Below are 6,409 nucleotides of genomic sequence, written 5' to 3'. Positions count from 1 at the left end.
TGGCACGCAGTGGGGTCACGCACACCCACCCAGCCCTGGCAGCTGGGAAGGTCCCTGCTCTGTCACCACTGGTGTCTCCTTGGCTCTGGACCCCACTCCCCAGCCCGGGCCAAACCCTGTTCCCAGGGGTCCCCCTTGACACTCCGAGCCACTGAGGAAGCCCCACCACACCCAGCTCCCTCTGCAGCCCCTCCCCAGCCCGGGGGTCCCCTCCCTCCTGGCCGGGGTCCCCCCATAAGAGGCAGACCACCCGTGCACGTGTGAGCACCCATCACGGCCAGTGGGTGCAACCGAGGGTCTCCCACCAGCAGTGACCCCAGGGAGAGGTGACCCCTCGTGGCAGCCCCAGGGCCAGGCAGGGACCCGGGGGTCACCCCGCGTCCCCAGGCTCTGGGCTTTGGCTCCCAGTGCCAGCTGGAGGAGCTGGGACGCTTGGGGACAGCGTGCCAACGGCCCCCTCCCACCCCACTGATGCTGAGAGCATCTGCCTTAACATCCATAAATAATTATCGCCCCTGTTGCAGGCAGCAGCTCCTGGGGTGCACCCGCAGCCCACCCGGCTCCCCCCAGTTCCCTTGGCCAGGGGGTCCCTCCTGCGGGGATGGGGCATCTCACGCGAGGAGCAGGACCCAGCCGCACAACCAGGAGGGTGAGCGCCACAGTCCCTCTGGAGCCCCCAGCCCCACATGGGGGTCTCCTCCAGCCCCCAGGGGATGCAGGGGGCTGCCCCCATCAGGGATCGGCTGGAGCAGGGGATCCCACGAGCTGTGGTTACCCCAAGGACCCTCCCTGGCCCCCCGCTTTCATCCCACCCCTTTGCATGGAGGTGTCTGCCCGTGGGTCTGGGACAAGGCAGGGCAGGGAGGGGACCCCACCTGGGGACCCCGGGGACATCCCCCCCTGCCCTGCCGGTGTCCCCCGCGGCATGTGGCCCCTCCAACTGCGGGTGCCGGCTCCCGCCCCCAGCCCCCTCCCCCCGGAGCAGCGCAGCCACGATGTTTAGATTAGAGGATAATGCGCTGGAAATAATTGCCTTAATCAGGAAAGGTTAATGAGGCTGCCTGCGCGTACAGGAGCGGCGGGCGCCAGCGCAGCCCGGGGCGAGCGGGAGCGCTCGGCGGGCGGCAGCCACGGCACAGCCGGCACTGGGCCCAGTGCCGACGGCGAACCGGCAGCCCCCGCCCGCGGTGGGCGCCCGCTGCCCGCCAGGACCCTCCTGCGGCCGACGGGCGCGGGAAGGCGGCGGCAACCGGCGTGTGTTTGGGGCCACCTCGTCCCTGTGACCCCCCACCCCCGCGGGATGTGCCGCATTCCCACGGGACGTGGGCTGCCCCCGAGGCCAGCGTGGGTCTGGCAGCCGCGGCGTGCTGCCACGTGCTGGGGGTCTGCCCGGAGCCCCCCCCTGCCCGCCTGGGGGTCTCTGCCCTGCAGCCAAAGCACCCCCCCCCGGGGTGGCCGTGACCGGCGGGGGGCCGCGGCTGGCCCCAGAGGGAGCGGGGGCTGCGGGCGCCCGGCCCCGCGCCGCGGGGCAGCTGCTGCCGGAATCGGCACTTCACGGCGAGCGAGCGCTCGAGGGAGCTGCGGCGGGGGGACGTGCCCCCCACGGCCCCGCACTGCGGGGCACCGGGGATCCCTCCCGACGCCCCCCCGGGACCCACGGCTGCTGCCAGCGAGGGGCTCGGCTGAGCAGGGCAGGGGCACCTCACTGCTAGGGGGGTCTGCACCCCTCAGGACCACCCAGGCCAGTCCCCAAATCCTCGGGACCTTGTGGCACCGGGGGCTTTGCTGGATTTCACCCAGGCTGTGGGACTGGGGGTGTTGGGTCCCCCTCTGGGAGGGGGCCGGAGCTGGGGGTCCGGGCAGGGACCCCGCTGTGCCCTGGCTGCTACCGCCGCCTGCTTTACTCCGCGTCTTGCGGGAAACAGGGACACCTGCAGGCTGCGGGCCTGGGTGCTCCACGCTGCGGCGGGGCCCTGCACGCTTGCAATGGTGCTCTGAATGCTGCAATGGGGCCGTGCACGCTTGCAATGGTGCTCTGAATGCTGCAATGGGGCCGTGCACGCTTGCAATGGTGCTCCGAATGCTGCAGTGGGGCCCTGCACGCTTGCAATGGTGCTCCGAATGCTGCAGTGGGGCCCTGCACGCTTGCAATGGTGCTCTGAATGCTGCAGTGGGGCCCTGCGCGCTTGCAATGGCGCTCTGAATGCTGCAATGGGGCCCTGCACGCTTGCAATGGCGCTCTGAATGCTGCAGTGGGGCCCTGCACGCTTGCAATGGTGCTCTGAATGCTGCAATGGGGCCGTGCACGCTTGCAATGGTGCTCCGAATGCTGCAGTGGGGCCCTGCACGCTTGCAATGGTGCTCCGAATGCTGCAGTGGGGCCCTGCACGCTTGCAATGGTGCTCTGAATGCTGCGGCGGGGCCCTGCGCGCTTGCAATGGTGCTCTGAATGCTGCGGCGGGGCCCTGCGCGCTTGCAATGGTGCTCTGAATGCTGCAGCGGGGCCCTGCGCGCTTGCAATGGTGCTCTGAATGCTGCAGCAGGGCCCTGCGCGCTTGCAATGGTGCTCTGAATGCTGCAGCGGGGCCCTGCGCGCTTGCAATGGTGCTCTGAATGCTGCAGCGGGGCCCTGCGCGCTTGCAATGGTGCTCTGAATGCTGCAGCAGGGCCCTGCGCGCTTGCAATGGTGCTCTGAATGCTGCAGCGGGGCCCTGCACGCTTGCAATGGCGCGCTGAATGCTGCAATGGGGCCCTGCACGCTTGCAATGGTGCTCTGAATGCTGCAATGGGGCCCTGCGCCCTTGCAATGGCGCTCTGAATGCTGCAATGGGGCCCTGCACGCTTGCAATGGTGCGCTGAATGCTGCAGCGGGGCCCTGCGCGCTTGCAATGGTGCTCTGAATGCTGCAATGGGGCCCTGCGCGCTTGCAATGGCGCTCTGAATGCTGCAATGGGGCCCTGCGCCCTTGCAATGGCGCTCTGAATGCTGCAATGGGGCCCTGCACGCTTGCAATGGTGCTCTGAATGCTGCAATGGGGCCCTGCGCGCTTGCAATGGCGCTCTGAATGCTGCAATGGGGCCCTGCACGCTTGCAATGGCGCTCTGAATGCTGCAGTGGGGCCCTGCACGCTTGCAATGGCGCTCTGAATGCTGCAATGGGGCCCTGCACGCTTGCAATGGCGCTCTGAATGCTGCAGTGGGGCCCTGCACGCTTGCAATGGCGCTCTGAATGCTGCAATGGGGCCCTGCACGCTTGCAATGGCGCTCCGAATGCTGCAGTGGGGCCCTGCACGCTTGCAATGGCGCTCTGAATGCTGCAATGGGGCCCTGCACGCTTGCAATGGCGCGCTGAATGCTGCAGCGGGGCCCTGCGCGCTTGCAATGGCGCTCTGAATGCTGCAATGGGGCCCTGCGCGCTTGCAATGGCGCTCTGAATGCTGCAGTGGGGCCCTGCACGCTTGCAATGGTGCTCTGAATGCTGCAGTGGGGCCCTGCGCGCTTGCAATGGTGCTCTGAATGCTGCAATGGGGCCCTGCACGCTTGCAATGGCGCGCTGAATGCTGCAGCGGGGCCCTGCGCGCTTGCAATGGTGCTCTGAATGCTGCAATGGGGCCCTGCGCGCTTGCAATGGCGCTCTGAATGCTGCAGTGGGGCCCTGCACGCTTGCAATGGTGCTCTGAATGCTGCAGTGGGGCCCTGCGCGCTTGCAATGGCGCTCTGAATGCTGCAGTGGGGCCCTGCACGCTTGCAATGGTGCTCTGAATGCTGCAGCGGGGCCCTGCGCGCTTGCAATGGTGCTCTGAATGCTGCAGTGGGGCCCTGCACGCTTGCAATGGTGCTCTGAATGCTGCAGTGGGGCCCTGCGCGCTTGCAATGGTGCTCTGAATGCTGCAGCGGGGCCCTGCGCGCTTGCAATGGCGCTCTGAATGCTGCAGTGGGGCCCTGCACGCTTGCAATGGTGCTCTGAATGCTGCAATGGGGCCCTGCGCGCTTGCAATGGTGCTCCGAATGCTGCAATGGGGCCCTGCACGCTTGCAATGGCGCGCTGAATGCTGCAGCGGGGCCCTGCGCGCTTGCAATGGTGCTCTGAATGCTGCAGCGGGGCCCTGCGCGCTTGCAATGGTGCTCTGAATGCTGCAATGGGGCCCTGCGCGCTTGCAATGGCGCTCTGAATGCTGCAGTGGGGCCCTGCACGCTTGCAATGGTGCTCTGAATGCTGCAGTGGGGCCCTGCGCGCTTGCAATGGTGCTCTGAATGCTGCAATGGGGCCCTGCACGCTTGCAATGGTGCTCTGAATGCTGCAATGGGGCCCTGCACGCTTGCAATGGCGCGCTGAATGCTGCAATGGGGCCCTGCGCGCTTGCAATGGCGCTCTGAATGCTGCAGTGGGGCCCTGCACGCTTGCAATGGTGCTCTGAATGCTGCAGTGGGGCCCTGCGCGCTTGCAATGGTGCTCTGAATGCTGCAGCGGGGCCCTGCGCGCTTGCAATGGTGCTCTGAATGCTGCAGTGGGGCCCTGCACGCTTGCAATGGTGCTCTGAATGCTGCAATGGGGCCCTGCGCGCTTGCAATGGTGCTCCGAATGCTGCAATGGGGCCCTGCACGCTTGCAATGGCGCGCTGAATGCTGCAGCGGGGCCCTGCGCGCTTGCAATGGTGCTCTGAATGCTGCAGTGGGGCCCTGCACGCTTGCAATGGTGCTCTGAATGCTGCAATGGGGCCCTGCACGCTTGCAATGGCGCGCTGAATGCTGCAGCGGGGCCCTGCGCGCTTGCAATGGTGCTCTGAATGCTGCAATGGGGCCCTGCACGCTTGCAATGGTGCTCTGAATGCTGCAATGGGGCCCTGCACGCTTGCAATGGCGCTCTGAATGCTGCAATGGGGCCCTGCGCGCTTGCAATGGCGCGCTGAATGCTGCAGCGGGGCCCTGCGCGCTTGCAATGGTGCTCCGAATGCTGCAATGGGGCCCTGCACGCTTGCAATGGCGCGCTGAATGCTGCAGCGGGGCCCTGCGCGCTTGCAATGGTGCTCTGAATGCTGCAATGGGGCCCTGCACGCTTGCAATGGTGCTCTGAATGCTGCAATGGGGCCCTGCACGCTTGCAATGGCGCTCTGAATGCTGCAATGGGGCCCTGCGCGCTTGCAATGGCGCGCTGAATGCTGCAGCGGGGCCCTGCGCGCTTGCAATGGTGCTCCGAATGCTGCAATGGGGCCCTGCACGCTTGCAATGGCGCGCTGAATGCTGCAGCGGGGCCCTGCGCGCTTGCAATGGTGCTCTGAATGCTGCAATGGGGCCCTGCACGCTTGCAATGGCGCGCTGAATGCTGCAATGGGGCCCTGCGCGCTTGCAATGGTGCTCTGAATGCTGCAGTGGGGCCCTGCGCGCTTGCAATGGCGCTCTGAATGCTGCAGTGGGGCCCTGCACGCTTGCAATGGCGCTCTGAATGCTGCAGTGGGGCCCTGCACGCTTGCAATGGTGCTCTGAATGCTGCAATGGGGCCCTGCACGCTTGCAATGGCGCTCTGAATGCTGCAGCGGGGCCCTGCGCGCTTGCAATGGCGCGCTGAATGCTGCAGCGGGGCCCTGCGCGCTTGCAATGGCGCTCTGAATGCTGCAATGGGGCCCTGCGCGCTTGCAATGGCGCTCTGAATGCTGCAATGGGGCCCTGCACGCTTGCAATGGTGCTCTGAATGCTGCAGTGGGGCCCTGCACGCTTGCAATGGTGCTCTGAATGCTGCAATGGGGCCCTGCACGCTTGCAATGGCGCGCTGAATGCTGCAGTGGGGCCCTGCACGCTTGCAATGGTGCTCCGAATGCTGCAGTGGGGCCCTGCACGCTTGCAATGGCGCTCTGAATGCTGCAGCGGGGCCCTGCGCGCTTGCAATGGCGCTCTGAATGCTGCAGTGGGGCCCTGCGCGCTTGCAATGGCGCTCTGAATGCTGCAATGGGGCCCTGCGCGCTTGCAATGGCGCTCTGAATGCTGCAATGGGGCCCTGCACGCTTGCAATGGTGCTCTGAATGCTGCAATGGGGCCCTGCACGCTTGCAATGGTGCTCTGAATGCTGCAATGGGGCCCTGCACGCTTGCAATGGCGCGCTGAATGCTGCAGTGGGGCCCTGCACGCTTGCAATGGCGCTCTGAATGCTGCAGTGGGGCCCTGCACGCTTGCAATGGTGCTCCGAATGCTGCAATGGGGCCCTGCACGCTTGCAATGGCGCTCTGAATGCTGCAGCGGGGCCCTGCGCGCTTGCAATGGCGCGCTGAATGCTGCAGTGGGGCCCTGCGCGCTTGCAATGGTGCTCTGAATGCTGCAGTGGGGCCCTGCACGCTTGCAATGGCGCTCTGAATGCTGCAATGGGGCCCTGCACGCTTGCAATGGCGCTCTGAATGCTGCAGTGGGGCCCTGCGCGC

The sequence above is a fragment of the Phalacrocorax carbo genome, chromosome 4 (genome assembly GCF_963921805.1).
Source record: "Phalacrocorax carbo chromosome 4, bPhaCar2.1, whole genome shotgun sequence".
Lineage (NCBI taxonomy): Eukaryota > Metazoa > Chordata > Aves > Suliformes > Phalacrocoracidae > Phalacrocorax > Phalacrocorax carbo.
This window is presented reverse-complemented; position numbering follows the sequence as displayed.